We start from the raw sequence: 17,671 nt of genomic DNA on the forward strand, positions 1-17,671 counted from the left end.
ACCACAAATCTCACAAAAAAAATCTGCTCTCTCTTTCTCTGAGTTCTTTTTTTTTTTAATTTTACATATAAGTGAGATCATATAGTATTTGTCTTTTTCTGACTTATCTGACTTATTTCACTTAACATAATGCTCTCGAGGTTCATTCATATTCTTGCAAATGGCAGAAATTTCTTTTTATAGCTGAAAAATATTCCATTTTGTGTGTGTGTGTGTTATACATATATATGTGTATACACATATATATATATACATGTATATATACATGTGTGTATATATACACACACACACACACACACATATATATATGTGTGTGTATATATATATATAACATTTTCTTTATTCATCCGTCAGTGGACACTTAGGTTGTTTCCATGTTATGGCTATTGTGAATAATACTGCTATGAATATGGGGGTGGAGATATCTGTTCGACATAGTGTTTTCATTTCCTTTGGATGTATTTCCAGAAGTAGGACTCTTGGATCATTATGATAGTTCTATTTTTAATGTCTTTAAGGAATCTCCGTACTGTTTTGCATCATGGTTATACCAATTGACAGTCCCACCAACAGTGCATGAAGGTTCTCTTTTCTCCACATCTGTTATCTCTTATTTTTTTTGATGCTAGGTGTGAGATGACATCTCATTGTGGTTTTGATTTGCATTTCCCTAATAATTCACAATGTTTTCATGCACATGTTGGCCATCCATATATCTTCTTTGGACAACTGTCGATTCAGGTCCTTTGCCCATTTTTTAGTTGGATTATTATTTTTTTTTTCCTGTTGAGTTGCATGAGTTTCCTGTGTATTTTAGATAGTAACTATTTCATAAGTTGTCTTTTCATTTTGTTGATTGTTTCTTTTGTTGTTTAAAAGCTTTTTGTTTGATGTAGTCCACTTGTTTATTTTTGATTTTGTTGCTTTTGCTTTAGGTGTCATCTCCAAAATATCATTGCCAAGACCCTTGACATAGGTAAAAATGTCAAGAACCTTTTTACCTATGCTCTTTTGGGAGTTTTATGACTTCAGGTCTTATGTCCAAGAGTTTAATCTATTTCGGGGTATTTTTTGTGAATGGTGTAAGATAGGGGTTTGGTTTCATTCTTTTGCATGAATATCCAATTTTCCAATTTACTCCATTGAGTATTCTTGGCTCCCTTGTCGTATTAGTTGACCATATATGATTGGGTTTATTTCTGGGCTCTCGATTCTGTTCCACTGGTCTATGTGTCTGTGTTTATACCAATACCATACTGTTTTGATTACTGTAGCTTTATAGTATAGCTTGAAATGAGGAAGTGTGATGACTACCACCTTGTTCTTTCTCAGGATTGCTTTGGCTATTTGGGGTCTTTTGTGTTAGTACATTTTTATAAGCTCTTTATGATGACATTTCAACCACAGGTCATGCATTGAATAAGAATCAAACTCATAAAAAGAATTAGCTGTACAAAGTATAAGTCATATATCCATATTGTTAAGTATTACAAAGACGTGAATAAAAGTCAGTCAATTGAGCAAATAAGAATGTGTGTAGAAATGGAAGGAATATCACAAAGTCATATAGTAGATCACAGCTCTATCCAGTCAGTATGAGAATGCTCCTAACATATGCAGATCTACTTGAAAACTCTGAGAGATTGGGAACTTTCTATATCACATGCCATTTAGCTTTTAATTTATTCATTCATTCAATCAATAAACATTTTTTAGTGTGTTTTAGAATGTCAGGCCCTGTATTAGGTATTGGCTTGCAAAGATAAAACAGAAAAGGTTACAATCTGGTGGAAAAGACAGTAAGTAACCCAAAAGATAACTGTGCTTTAGGACATCATGGGAGTAGAGAGAAGATGTACCTACGCAGTTTTGGGGCAGGGAGTATTTGGAGTGGAGGAAATTTCTGAGTGAAATGGGGCAAAGAGGATGAGAAAAGGAGTCTATTATAGTTAACAGACTACCATAGAAGCACAAAGGGAGGCAGCAGCATAGCATATGCAATAAACTGGCAATAAACTGCTAATAAACTGGAGGTTTCAGACAGGGACTGATGAGAACAACTAGATAGCTACCCCTTGTATTTTCTGTAAACTGGTGGTTAGATCCGGACTGGAGCTAGATAAAGACTCCCAGATTTTTCATAGGTGATTGGGTAGAGGTGGAGATAGAGGCTATAGTTAAAGAAGCAAGTTTTGAAGGAGGAAGAGTTTGTTCCTTATTACCAGATGGAAATTTGCCGTTTTACAACTCTTCTCTGTTCCCTGTAGTTTTCCATTTGTCATGTTTCACTTTGCTTATTCTTAGCCTCCTTTGCATTCACTCCTCTCTCCTCTCCTTTTGATATTACTAGTTTTTTGTTTTCCTTTTCTCAATGCCCCATGATGGAACTAAACTTTGCTTATTTTATATTGAACACTTCTGTAACTTTTTTACCAGGTGAAGAAAAACACTGATGTTTATGATTTTTTTTTTATAAAAGAGGAAAAGCTTATTTTTTGCATATGTGTGACTCGATTAAATTTTTTCTTCTAGAGCATTGTCCATTTAAAAAGAGATTGAGATTCTCTAATTCTGATGTAGTTGTAATTGTGTATGTTTTGGGCAATAAATATATTTTTTATAGGAATTAGATGGTAGTTCTAATAATATATTTTATATGTGCATATCTTATTTTTTGAAAAGCATATTTTTGTCATTTCTATCCTCTCTCCTTTTCTTGTTCTCTCTCCTCCTTCTGTCTCCCTCTGTCTGCGGTCTCTCTCTTTCTTACTCTATTTTTTTAATTCACCTTGTTGTGATCATACAATAGAATTTTATTCATGAGTGCTTAAGGAAATATAGTATTATATTATTCTGTTGCTTTAAGGTATGGTTATAAAAACTTGGCTATTTAATATAAAAGTCATTCGAACATAGATATCAACATCTTTCCAAGTCTTTTCATGTTTTCTCTTTTATAAAGGTCTCCATTTCTTCCCATTATTCCTCTCGATACCAACACTCATATGAGTTAAAAATAACATTGAAGTTTGCCAACAGAATTTAGGAGGATAAAATTGGGGAAACATGGAGTTCCAATGACGTTTGAGAGCACTCATTCTAAAAGAGTGTGATCTTAAGACCTGCCCTGGGAAAGAATGACCTTGATCCTATTCCAAGGCTGTTGCATGCCACAGATAGCATTGCTGCCTTTTGACACTCCACCCCCAAATTAAATTCCCCTCTCATTTCTTTTTTTAAAATATATTTTTTTTATTTTTCAATTACAGTTGACGTATAATATTATGTTAGTTTCAAGTGTACAACTCAGTGATTAGACATTTATATAACTTACAAAGTGATCACCCTGATAAATCTAGTACCCATTTGACACCGTACATAGTTATTACAATATTATTGACTATATGCTTATGCTATGCTTTATATCACAATGACTATTTTGATAGGTTATTTGTTTGCTATTTAAAACTATATATTTTTAAATTCTGTGTTTTTCCTCCTATATAAATATTTTTAAAGATTTTTATTAAAATATAGCTAATATACAATATTATGTTGTTTTTAGGTATACACAATAGTCACTGAACATTTATATCCCTAAAGAAGTGATCACCGTGATAAGTCCAGCAACCATCTGACACCGTACCACGCTATCACATTATTGACTATATTCCCTATGCTGTATATGATATCCCCAAGACTTACTTGTTTTATACCTGGAATTTTGAACCTCTTATTCCCCTTCACCTTCTTCTCCCTTTTTAAAAATTTTCAATTACAGTTGTCATATTATTTTAATTTCAGATGTATAGCATAGTGGTTACTCATTTTTATAATTTAAGAAGTGATCCCCCTGACTAGTCGAGTACCCACCTGGCATTATACATATTATTGACTATATTCCGTATGTTTTACTTTACTTCACCATGATTGTTCTGTAACTACCAGTTTGCACTTCTTAATCCCTTCACCTTTTTCACCCTGTCCGCCACCAACCCTCCCATCTATCACCCCAATAAATCTAGTACCCATCTGACACCATACAGTCATTACAATATTATTGACTGTATCTCTTATGCTATATCCTACATCCCCAGGACTACTTCATAACAAACAATTTGTACTTCTTTATTCCTTCCCCTTCTTTCACCAACACCCCCAATCCCCGTCCCATCTGGCAACCATCAAAATGTTCTCTATCTATGAGGTTTTTTTATTTGTTTGTTTTGGTCTTTAGATTCCACATATAAGCAAAATCACATTGCATCTGTTTTTCTCTGTCTGACATACTCCATTCAGCACAATACCCTCCAGGTCCATCCATGCCTCTGCAGATGGGAAGAACCCATTCCCTCCCATGGCTGAGCAATATTCCATTGTATATATGTACCACTTCCTCTTTATCCATTCTTCCATTGGCAGAATGGCTGCCTCCACATCTTGGCAATTGTAAACAGTGCTGCAATGAACATATGAATGCATACTTCCCCTTGAAGTAGTGTTTTGGGTTTCTTAGGATAAATACTCAGAAGTGAAATTACTGGGTCCTTTGTCTCTTGTTATAGCCTTTGTTTTGAAGTCTATTTTGTCTGATATAAGTATTGCTAACCCACCTCTTCTCTTTGTTTTTTTGTTTCCATTTTCATGAAATACCTTTTTCCCATCCCTTTACTTTCAGTTTGTGTGTGCCTTTCAAACTGAAGTGAGTCTCTTGTAGACAGCTTATGTAAGGGTCTCGTTGTTTTTTGTTTTGTTTTGTTTTGTTTTTGTTTTGTTTTTTGATGGTGTTGTTTTTTAATACATTAAGCCACCCTATCTTCTTATTGGAGCACTTAATAATCCATTTACATTGAAAGTAATTGTTGATATGTAGTTATTGCCCTTGTATCATTCACATTTTTTATCTTTTTCTTTTCTGTCTTAAAGAAGTCCCTCTAAGATTCCTTATAATATTAGTTTAGTGGGGATGAACTCCTTTAGCTTATTCTTGTCTGGGAAGTTCTTTATCTGTGCTTCCATTCTAAACGACAGCTTTGCTGGGTAGAGTAGTCTTAGTTGTAGGTCCTTGCTTTTCACCACTTTGAATGTTTTCTGCCAATCCCTTCTGGCCTGCAAAATTTCTATTGAGAAATCAGCTGACAGTCTTATGGGAGCTCCCCTGTAGGTAACTAACTGCTTTTCTCCTGCTGCTTTTCAGATTCTTTCTTAGCCTTTAACCTTTGGCATTTTAATTATGATATGTTTTGGTGTGGCCTCTTTGGGTTCATCTTGTTTGGGTCTCCAGCATTTCCTGGGCTTATATATCTATTTACTTCACCAGGTTAGGGAAGTTTTCCATCATTATTTCTTCCAATAGGTTTTCAATTCCTTGCTCTCTCTCTTCTCCTTCTGGTACCCCTATGATGTGAATGTTGGTACTCTTGATGTTGTCTCAGTGGCCCCTTAAACTCTTCTCGTGTTTTTTTCTGTTTGCTGTTCTGTTTTTGTGTTTTCTGCTACCTTATTTTCTAAAACACTGATTCGGTCCTCTGCTTCAACTAATCTGTTGATTCCCTCTGATGTATTATTCATTTCAGTTACTACATTCTTTATTTCTGACTGGTTCTTTTCTTGTCTCCATCTTTGTTGAAGTTCTCCTTGAGATCATGAAGATGCCTTATACAGAGTTTTGAACTCTGCATCTGATAGATTGCTTGACTCTATTTTGTTTAGTTCTTTTCCTATAGCTTTGTTTTGTTCTTTTATTTGGGACATGTTTCTTTTGTCTCCCCATTTTGGCTGCCTCCCTGTGTTTGTTTTTAAGTATTAGGTATGGCTGCTATATCTTGCTGTCTTAATAAAGTGGCCTTATGTAGTAGGTGTCCTGTGGGGCTAAGTTGCATTGTCCTTTTGGTCACCTGAGCTGAGTACTCCAGGTATGTCCCTTGTGTGGGTTGTGTATGCGCTCCTGTTGTAGTTGAGCTTTGGTTGCTGTTTGCACATCAGTAGGAGGGATTAATCCTCAGGCTGGTTGGTTATGAGGACAGGCTGTGATTATAGTGGAGGAGCTTTTGTGCAGGGGATGACCCTACATAGCAGGATTTGCCTTAGCAGTGCTCTGGTGCCTACCCAGTCTGCCCTTTGGGTATGTCATGCTTGGACCTGGCCACTGGATGTGCCAGCCCTGAAGCCTCCTGGAGGGGACCCACTGTAGGCCAAGTTCAGCCACAGCTTACACCCAGCCAGGGACCACCTGGAATGAATGAACAATTCACAGAGGGCAACAGCCTGTGCTGTGCTTAGAGGTTCCTCGAGAAGCCAAGCCACGAAACAAAAACTAGCTGTATCTCTTGCTGGACTTTGGGCGGCCCAGAGGTAGGGGACAGGCTGAAGACAGGTACTGCTTATTTGGGTTTTCTGAACCTTTGAGTGATTTTAGGAAATTCTGCAGCATGAGCCAGGGCAGGCCTTTGTTCGGAAAAGCCACTGGAAGCTACTTCAGTGTGCCCAAAAGTTGGGTGGGAGGGGTCTCAGAATCACTAGGTCGGGGGGTGGTGAATGAACGATTTACCTAGATTGATGGAGACTTAGATATGGTGACTGCATGTGTCTCACATTGGGAAGGGCTCAACAAAGAAACAGTGGCTTCCGCCAGCTCCCCCAACCAGGAGAAGGCTGCCACTCTAGCCCTCGCCTGAGGCCAGACAATTCAGTTTCTAGAAAGTTTCTTTCCATATTTCCCTGGTGCTTTTCAAGCTGCTGCCCCAGCACTGGAGGTCACAGCAAGTGAATCCATCAAGAAGTAAGTCCATGCATGGGCCCTTTAATAGGGATGCCTGGGACTCCAGCCACCCTCTATCTCACTCAGCCACAATCTCTGCTGGTTTTCACAACCAGAAGTTATGGAGATTTTTCTCTCCGGCACTGAAATCCTGAGCTGGGGAGCCTGGTATGGGTCTTGGACCCCTTGCTCCTTCAGGGGGGTGGGGGACCTCTGCAGCTGAGATAACCCTCTTTTAATGGTTTCACTTGGGTGTGGGACCAGCCCGTTCTGTGTCTGTGCTCCTCCTATCAGTCTCAAGGTGGCTGCTTCTGTATGTCGTTAGCTGTAGGGCTTCTGTTCAGCTAGATATCAGGCGATTCTCAGTGATGATTCTGTAGTTATAATTTTGATGTGGTGTAAGAGGATGCAAGCACAGCATTTACCTACTCCACCATTTTGACAGGAAATCCTCCCACAAATTTTTTAATGTAGGAAATATTTAAGAAACAACATTTCTTAAACAACATTTCTTATAGGTATAAACAAAATACTGTTGAAGCTGGAGTTTTTGTTCTGTTACTATTCCTGCAAAAGAAAGAGATTCAAAACAGCCAAAATGTTATTTAAACTTCAAATAAGCAGTCCAGATAGGATAGTTATAATAGTTTTTTGCATTTTAATTTGGGACCTAAAAACTTTAAACAACATCAGTGAATTACCCAAGTGTGAAATGCTTATGAGGTTTTTTTAAAAAATATTATCCCAATTATATACAGAATCTCTAATGGTGACTAAAGTCCCTTCCAATAACCCATCCAAGATTGTTTGATTTTTTTTTCTTTCTTATATTTAATTCAAATTCATGAAATTACAATTTACCCCTTCAGTACAGTCAGGTACACAGCTGGTCCTTGTCACTAGACCCCACACTCCAGGTATTCAAGGAAAATTCTCAGGAAATAACTCACCTGTTTAATCTTGGGGTTTGGTAATTTCTGTTTCATAGATCTTTCTCATAAATCTTTCCTTAGAAATACTGTTTTTAAATCCACTTAGCAATCTTTTTGGCTTGCCTTTAAACATCCTTTGTTTTCAAATCTGTCCCAAACTCTGTGGCCCAAAGATAATAATAGATCTGACCCAATATTAATCGCAAGGGGAATCTTTTTAAACCTGATTTTCTATTCTAAATTATTTCTCTCTGTTTCCAAGTCTGCTATAGTACAGATTTGTGGACAGCCATTTAACCCCCAGGTGTTTCCCCTCAAACAGTCATTCAGGGCCTGGTACATAGTAGGCACTCAAAAATATTTGTTAAGTTGAATGAAATGGAATTCTATATTGGATTCAATTTTCTTCAATCTAAGTATTCCTTCATATGCTTGAACTAGCTAAACTTGTTGATTTGATAGTCCCTCCTCAAATGATCAGTTATTTCAGCTGATGGTCTTCCTCTATCCTGATACAATTTAATATAGCCATTGAAAAAGAAACATTCTCTAGGAAACTCTAACTCTACTTCTAAATTTTAAGAATGATGTTGAAAAATAGTGAAAGGCATTGAAAGGGAATATGAAAATAAGGTTGAGGCATATGAAACTGAGAGGTTTTCAATGACTGCTAAGGATAGAACACATTGAATCAGAAGTTCCAGTTTTGATTCTCAACTTTGTTACCAGTTACATGACTTTGGATAAATTACTATCTTTCCAGCTCAATTTTCTCATCTGTGAAATGGCGGTAATACCCATAGTCTTCCATTCTCATACACTGGTTTCCAGGATCAGACATAATGCAAGTAAAAGTGTTTGTAAATTATTAATTACTATGAAATACAAAAGATTACTGTGTTTTATAGGAATGACTGTGATGGGTAGCATTTAAATAATATGTGTGATTAAGAAAATAACCCTTTATGTATGCTATAAAATATTAAGCATAATTTCAACTTGAGGGACCCTACATTTTTAGATTGAACAGAATTGAATTTTTAGATTAAATAGAATTATAATCAGATGTATTTGCAGGGCTAACCCTATGGGCCTGTTTGAGCAACACTCAAGTTCCTGGATAGCATGAAATTTTTGTTCTTTCATTAATGGGACAGACCAATGCTTCTGAAAGTGTTTGCTGATATCCCAGTTCTCTGGGATATTATGCAAGTGTATGGCGAGAAAACTTCTGGGGTCAAATAAAACTGACAGATCCTAGGTTTAGTCAACTTATTTAGGTTTGTTAACTGTATGGCTTCTTCATATGCCAATGGTCATTGTGAATCTCTCAGAGAGGCTTATGATATGCATTATTTCCCAAATGGATTTAGCTTGGGATTATTTAACTGTTGGAATTAGAGTTTATAGCCAACTTCAGGTCAGGCTGAGCTGAACTAAGAAATGTAGAGACCACTATCCAAATAGCCCTCTCCCATTAGCTCTCATTTGCATGGTTTCTGAGACCAATGGGTTGGTCTTGGACTCTGGGAGAGCCTGGTGGAAGGGTAGAATTGGGAGGGCAGAAGCTGTTGAGAAGACATAGAGCAAGAAAAACAGATTTAATTTCTGGGACACTTGTCTGGATACCTGAACTATGCTGCAGGGGATTGTTCAAAAGTCGGTGACCAAGAACCAAAGATAAACATCTGGTCCCAGAGCAGATAGGATCTAAACACTTTGTGCAGAATCTGAAGTAAAGGAAGACAGGGAAAATGCATCCTAGTCTAGCAAGCCAATGAACTATTATGCAAATATTATAATGGTTTTTGAAAAATATTTAATGACATGGGAAAATACCCATGTTATAAAAATGTTAAGTGAAAAAAAATATACAAAACTATATCTACTATTCGAGCCATTAGGTATAAAATACATGTCTACATATGTCTGGATGAATATAAAAGTCTGGAATAAACCGAAACAGTAACCATGGATCTATCCAGTTTTATGATATTTTGGATGATTTTCATTGTCTTTTTGTCATCCTCATGCTGTGTGTTTTTAAAAACATCTCTCCATCCCCACTGTCAATTGTCACAGTAATTCAGTTATAGCAGTAATTCCTTAGGAGAGGGGCCAGTGTTACTAGCCCCTCTCCAAACTCTCTCCAGCAAGAGTGAGCTGTGTGTTTTGAAAAACTACCCGAGTAGATTCTAATTTTTAATCATGTTCATATTTTTAGAACACACTGGCTTTTAAAAATTCAGTAAAAACTTCTACTTTTAACCTTGCACAATTTTCTTTACAATTGAGTGTGTCAAGTGTGTCCAGTTGTAGCTGGAAAACTCAGGTTACTACAAGGAATATAGTATCATTTGGACCAGGAAGCAGATTTTTTTTTCAGTGTTGTCAGAGTCTGTTTGAACCACAGCGACTCAGGATGCTTATTTAAAATGCAGATTCCTAATCCCTCCAGCACATTTGTTACATCAGACTGTCTAGGGAAATATTGCTCAGACTTCACTGTGTGTACAAGAAACATGGGATCTTGTAAAACTGAAAACTCCCATTCAGTGAGTGGGGTAGGACCTGTGATTCTGCATTTCTAACAAGCTCTCAGGTCATACTGCTGAACTGCCGACCACACTTTAAATAGCAGGGCTCTGAGAGCCATAATGACAGCTCCAGCCCTGCAGAACTGTGTCCTCAATGGAGACAGATGTAGCCAAATGTGGAACGTTTAAAATGTAGCAATTACACCTAATATATAGTATGTAGCACATGGCTCCAAGAAAGTGAAGAAGACAGGTGTGGCTGAATAAAGATTATAGGATATACTATAATATACAGAGAATGCCAAATATATATATATACACATTTTAAGAAAGGAAAAACTATTAAAATTGCAATACTCAATATAGCGATAACAAAAGATGAATACAAGTCACATTTGACTTCTGCAACTACAAGAGGTGCTCAAAGTGGTTACCATCAGCGTCCAGAAACTTCTAATTATGGCAAACTACAGCTTGAGCAACGCTGACTGAAGTGACCACTTGTATAAATTTTTTTGGCACCCCCAGTGTATCAGGTGCTCTTCTGAGTGTCCATATCAGATACCAGACTGATTGTTGCTGTGTTATTCTAGATCCTGAGAATGTGTTGAAACTCCAAGTACCATGCAGTAAGAAGATGGTTTGCTTTTTACTGATTGCTGCTTTATTGCATGCTCTCTACAGGTTCTTTCTCTCATTTCCATTCTATAGGTTTGACAGAGTCTGTGGCTGGTGTGATCACATTATTCTTAGTCATGGAAACGTGGTCTCTTTTCTGATTCTCTGTGGTGATGAGTGAAAAGATTCTATCTGCTGCAGGGTGAAAAGGTCTTCAAACTAGTTTGCTTTCTAGTAAACAGCAAGACCTACAGAGACCCTAAGGAGAGGCTGACATCTCCCTGAAGATTAAATTTTTGCTAGTGTTTTGAAGGAGTGAGTTGTCAGTGCTTACAGGTCAGGCTCTGGTGCAGTGAATTCCGAAAGTTTTCAAGTTTTTCATTTATATTTTAATTGGATCCTATGGTGGCTGGTAAAGAAAAAAAAAAGTTCTCTCTGAAAGTAAAAATTGAATTCTTGGTGAATGTGACCCAAGTCAGAAATCAGATTTTTTTTAAAAAAGTTGTATACACATTTGTCGATAGAGTCATAATAAAAAGTGTTGTGCTCATAGCTAGTCTTTGATTCGGCTCATGTTACTAAATCTTCCTATGCCTTGATTTCCTCATCTGTAAGTGGAGAGAATAACAGTATCTACCTCATTGGGCTGTTGTGAAATTAGATGAGAGACTGAATGTAAAAGTCTTACCACAGTGCTTGGCATATAATAAAAACTTAATACATTATAGCTATTACTACTTCTGTTGACGTTGAATTCATTTATGTGGTAATAATATCTCCTACTTAACTCACAAAAATGCAGGCCTATTTTGTGTTCTGGTTCCAATGTTTATATTTTTCTGATGCTTTTTATTATGGTTGCTTACATTTTAATGTTATTTTTGGCTAACTAGATCCCTCTGAAGCAAGTTGACTTGTAAGTGTAAGCTATTAGGTGAGCAGACAAAATGAAAACAGGAAGCTGCTACTTCATATATCGTTATTACCAAATACCTGGACTATCCTGTTTTATTTAGATGTTTATGATATCTAGAACAATTGTGATGCTAAAATAGAGACAGCTTCACCTCAGCTTTTTTACTATAGAAATAGTGACAACAGCCTTTTCAGAAACGAATGTGTCTAGATGGGAAATTTCCACAATGGGTCTGATAAATATCAGAAAGTAAAAACTCCCGTTCTTCCTTTAAAGGGACTCTTTTGGCCTGAGGGCATGAACACCTGTCCCCTACCTGCCAGGTGCTCATGCTGTACCCAGTTCCAGCAGCCCTGTCGGAGTCTGCTCCCCACCCGTGTTCTGGACTCGTCCTGACAGAATCTGTCTTAGAAGAGAGAAAGGGAACAAAACCCTAAGCATGCTCTCTTAATCTGGAAATGGAGTATCATCCTTATGATCAGACCTAGAAAAGAACCATCTTTTAAATACTTTATTCTCCTGGGATTTTCCTAGGCAGTGCTTGAAGTTGTTCTGAAATTTTATTAAAGGAGAAATAGGTGAGACAAAAATTGGGCTCATGATCGAGTAGCTGTGTCTATGTTCCACTTTTCACGAGAGATTTAATTTTTTCCAATTCTGCTCTTTACCCTCAGCCCAAAGGTGTCTTTTGAACTTTGTAGGTTTCTTCCTGTGGGATGAAAGCTTTGGCAAACAAGGGCTTATTTCTGTGGAGACCAGCAACCTTTTTCTTTTTGTTAGTAATCAGTGCATGGCTAAGGGTTCTCTCTAATGTGGTTAAGGAAATTTCAGAAACTCTTTTCCAATCCTTTTGTTTGCTTCTCTCTGGTCATTTAAAGCTGTGATGCATATGTTCTTCCTCTGGAAAGGGGGAAGGTAGGGTCAGGGGACTGACGAGAGGAGGAGAGAGGCAAGACGGCCTCATAAAACCCTCGGCACTCGTCCCCACGCTGTAGTCTCCAAAACTCCCTATGTTCGCCACCTGAAAGAGCCTTCAGCATATTAGGAAATGACATGTGTACCATTCTCTTTCAATGAACTAAACCTCTAAGCATAGAAAGAATTTAAGACATTGTTATCTTTAACCTTTTAGTCCAACAACAAATGCCAGAACCGGCCTGGCTCACGTCATGGGAGCCACCCGAGAACAGAAACCAAATTTGCGAAGCCACCTTTAATAAAAAGTGCTTACACTTTGCTGTAGTGAATCTTTGGAAGAGGGCTGGCGGTGGGAGGTGCACATGATAATATTTACTTTTACTTCCCTGTGCTTACTCAGTGCTTCTTGGGTAAAATATATAATTGACTATTTGGGAAACCTCATTTATGAACGCAGGTTCTATATTAATATTATCATATCTCTGCGGAAAATATATTTAATAGCGAGTGCTGGCCCAAACTTTCTTTTAGAGAAGTTTCTGCTTATTTGTGTGGCCAATTCCTCTCACAGGCTCCAGAGCTCCCCAGACATAGGAAAACATTCATGGCCCCTAACCCCGACCCAACCATGTTTTTATCCCGCTGGCTGCTTGCTTCAGTGACTGGGATTCCTCTTCTTTTAATTCATGCAGAAGGTTGTAAGAAGCAATGGACAATACATTTTTTTGGTAGGTGAAACATTGACCAATGGAAGAGAAATTTTGAGGAAATCATTCTTATCAAGGCCACATGAACATTCCTTACTTAATGTTGGTCATAACTGCCCTCTGACCTCCATTCCCTCCTGTTGTTCATTCTCTGTGCTACAGCCAGAATGCTGTACCTCCTTTTGGCACTCCTCTGTTAAAATCCTTCAGAGGCTTCAGTTTCTACCAAAATAAAGTCCAAAATCTTTACGGGGTTTTAAAAGGCTCTGCACAGTCAGTCTGCCTTTCCAGCTTCATTTGGGGCACTTCTTTTCCTGTGAGCTCTGCAGCTATAATGAGGTTTCAGTTTCTAGGGTACTAGATCAGAGTACATCCTTCATATCCTGGTGTAAGCATCACCTCTCAGAGATGTTCATGCTTCCGTCCTCCTCCAGCCAGCTTAGCCAGCCCTGCTTCTTCTCACCCCCATGCTCACGTAGTTTCTTGTACCTCTCTTATAAAGCATTCATTACCTGGGCAAATTGTTTGATGTCTGTCTTCACCTCTGGAATATAGATCCCATGAAGGCAAGAGTATGTTCACTGCTTTGTGACAAGCTCTTAGCCCAGTGCCTGGTTCCCAGGGAAAGCTCCCTTGATTGATTGATTGATTGATGATTGATTGGCACATGGATGGAATAGAGGGAGGGAGAGTAAAAAGATGGTAGTGGAATTGTATTGTTAGATTTCTCTTATTCTTTTCACCTCCAAAATTATACTATTCTAATTCTAAGAATTAATGGTCCAACTACAGAGAATAATTGATATGTATTTGTTTTTATAATATATATAGTATATATTTAAGTTGACTATTAGGCAAAAAAGGATGCAGGAAGGATTATTAGAAAAATCATATATTGGCATCTATCCTAGTTATATTTCTGTTTTCAGGCAAGTCATTTATTTTAACATTTTCTGCATCGATTCAAATAGCTCTCTGGATCAAAGAATATGTTCAGATTACACAAATACATTTCAATTTCATAGCCTCATATTTAGCAAATGATATCAAGCCTCTGTTCAGAGTTCTCTTTGAGCAATCAAAATACAAATAACAGACATACAGTTGCTATGGGATAGGGTCTGTATATCTGTTCTGATAGAACTTTCTTTTTGTGTTTTAGGTGAGTTTTTTTTAATAGAAATTCTTTTTACAAACAACATGAAAAATTTAGAGTTACAAAAGACAAAACAAACCAACAAATGAGAAAAATATCGCTTTTATTTCTAATACTCAGACTACCACTATTAGCATATTGGTGTATTTCTTACCATTCTTTTTTCTAGTCTGATTTTTTTTGTGTGTTCGTTTGTTTTTCTTGTACAGATTTGAGATCACATTGCTTGAATGATTTTTTCCACTACTTATTTTACTTCATATTTTCACATAAACTATAAAATGTACCAGGGAGTGAGTAGTGTACCTTCTTTTGACACTTCAGTGGGACATTGAATCCATACTGGTATGTGTAAAGAAAGAGGATTAAGTAATGTGGCAGAGCTACAGAGTAGAGCACACAGAATTCTAAAAACTAATAGCTGCTGAGCATTTCAGGTCTCTGAATTCCTTGGAATGTTTCCCTATGAATTTCAGTAAAGATGTGTATAATCATCTGATGCTGAATGAAATGGTTCTTGGAAACCCAGTGCCTAAAATACTAATGAACCACCTGACACTTTGCAAGTTGTTAGATGACTAATTCTTTGGGTTGCTATTTTCCAAATGTGTGTTCATGTCCCTTCTTTTCTCTTCTTCCTCATCCCAGACTGCTTTGTCTAGTTCTCAGCATCCTCCAGCCACTGTGAACTCATTTCTCTAACTGTACAGAGAACTTTCTTAGTACCTTTCTTAGTGAGGCCTGAAATGCTCCCTCTTCCCCCAATACCAACACCACCCCAACACTTTGCTTGGAAGTTTCCATGTTCTTCCCCTCTCAGTCTAAATGGTGCTTCCTCAGAGAGGACTTCTTTGATCTCCCATCATAAAACAGGTCTCCTGCACCAGGAAACCTTGGGACTTCTCTCCCTCTACACCAAGACTTCATTTGCCATCTGACAGTCCTTCATCTGGAAAAAAGTGAGCTGACAAACTGTCATAATGCCCCTAAAATATGGTACCATGTACGATTTGAGTTATTCCAATCCAGAGATAATTTGTTTAAGTTACAACAAAGGAACAAAAAAATGAATGTTCTATGAAGTTTTTCAAACTTTGTCATGAAAAATGAAGTCTACTTGCCTACAACTTTGCACTATTTCTAGTAGATAAGAGGCAGTCTCCCTCTCAGAGCCTCAAACAAGGAAGGGAAAGCTGTAATTGGATGTCTTCACTGTCAGTCATTGGGGGTAAAAGAGGACGGCCAGTTGCCTCACCCCTAGGGCACATGTGATGAGGTTGTGTCCCTAGAGCTTGTCTATGGACTAGCTTCTCTTTATCTCACAAGCTGGATATATGTGACTGTGTGGAGGGAGGAAGGAAGGGACTCTCCTGTCTGGACTTTTGAAACAAAAAGGAAACAAGCTTCAAAGCAGTAAGCTAAAAAAAAGAAAAAATTAGTACAAATATTATAGGATTGTTATTAAAAAAAAAAAAAGTCCTGCTAAAAATAACAGGAACATCATTGAAATAGAACGCTTTTGACTAACATCTGTTCCTTAGTGTTCTGCATCTTTTACACAGTGCCTTATAAAAACAGAGCTACTTAATTTAAGTTCTGTCAAAGAAAAGGGAGTATTCCCAGGTCTTTAGCCAAGAATTCACCTCCACCACCACCACATTCCCAAACTCCCCATTTTTGCCCAGCCACAGTAAAGATGAACTGGGACTTGACGGAAGCTGATCAGAGTGGGAGGGCTAAGAGAGGAGCTGGGCTCATGGAAGTTCATGAGAACACCTAGTTGAACTCTGTGGCCCTAACTTCCTTTTCATAAAACTCTATAGTTCTAACTTCCTGTCTCCCTGCCTTAAATAGCCTCCATCTTAGCACACAGGTCAGAATGTATACGTGGCTTGCTAGGTCTGCACATGCTGGTGCTGGATTGCAGCCCTTGTTTCTTTTTCCTGAATAAATCCTTTTTGATGATCGAATACCTAATTGATATTATTGTTCAGTTAACAATATCATCTAATGTTTTCCTTCGTGCCCCATATCAACATTGAGAGTCTTCACATTCATTGATCTGTGTGTTTAACGTCTGTCCTTCCCATTAGAGTGTTGGCTGCATGAGAGCCAGGGCCTTGTTGGTCTTGCTCACCCCTTTCACCCTGTCTCCTCGGCCTTCCACAGCACTTGGCACATGGGTGGCCATCAAATACATATTAAATGAATAAATAATTAAGTGAATCCGTTTTTTTAAAAAACAGATTCTTAAGCTCTCTATCCCACTTGTTTCATTTAGGAAAAGGGTTGACAAAGTACACAAGTTTCTGGACAAGATCTTCACATTTGTTCAGTAAACACTTACTGAGTGCCTGTCACCAGGTCACACCCTGGAAATGCCACATGAATAAGACATGACTGATGTCTTCCAAGACCTCAGAGACTAGCAGAGGTACAGACACACATGTGTATAAATAACTGCACTTGTTTATTAAAGAGTGGAAGAAAGGTATGGAACCAGGAGCCTTCGAACTACAAGGGGGAAGAATTTAGTTTGCCTGGGGCTTGAAAGTTTTCACCCAAGCAATGATATTTATGCTAGGCAAAGAATGAAGAGGGGATGTGTAGTGGTTTAATTAGCAGGAAGAGAGTATCCCAAGCCGGGGTCAGGGTCAGATAAATGGCAGCTTTGGGCAGTATTAGGTACTTTGGGGTGGGGCCGGCGGAGAGGGGTTGTGAATGCTGCACCAAGGTATTTGGATTTGATCTTAAAGGAGCCAAGGTACCTGCTTAAGCAAGGGAGGCCATGGTAGGAAATCCTGGTTAGAGTGCACCAATGTACAGAGTTCACTGGAGTCAATACTGTAGTTAGAAAACCGAACCATTCACTGCAATTACAGGCATTTTCAGTTAAAATGTCCTTAATTTAGAGTTTGTAATGCATCTTTCATAGAGATGAATTTTTGAATATCATGGAGGTGAATATTTTACTAGAAATTGGTAGCTCTTTTAAAATGTATTTTCCAGATGAAGACCTTTCAATGTGTTTTTATGTTGAATTTTAGAAACCCTTGAAAACCATTTTTTAGTTGTACCCAGATAAATGTTACAGTATAAATCACTGCAGAACAAACTTCATGAATCT

General features: G+C 37.8%; 1 protein-coding gene across 7 annotated transcripts in view; it reads left to right on the plus strand.

The window, feature by feature from the left end:
• The window catches only part of NPNT (nephronectin), a 77,379-nt gene that overhangs the window by 48,488 nt on the left and 11,220 nt on the right, over positions 1–17,671 (plus strand). The window lies entirely within an intron of this gene.

The sequence above is a fragment of the Rhinolophus ferrumequinum genome, chromosome 5 (assembly GCF_004115265.2).
Source record: "Rhinolophus ferrumequinum isolate MPI-CBG mRhiFer1 chromosome 5, mRhiFer1_v1.p, whole genome shotgun sequence".
Classification (NCBI taxonomy): domain Eukaryota; kingdom Metazoa; phylum Chordata; class Mammalia; order Chiroptera; family Rhinolophidae; genus Rhinolophus; species Rhinolophus ferrumequinum.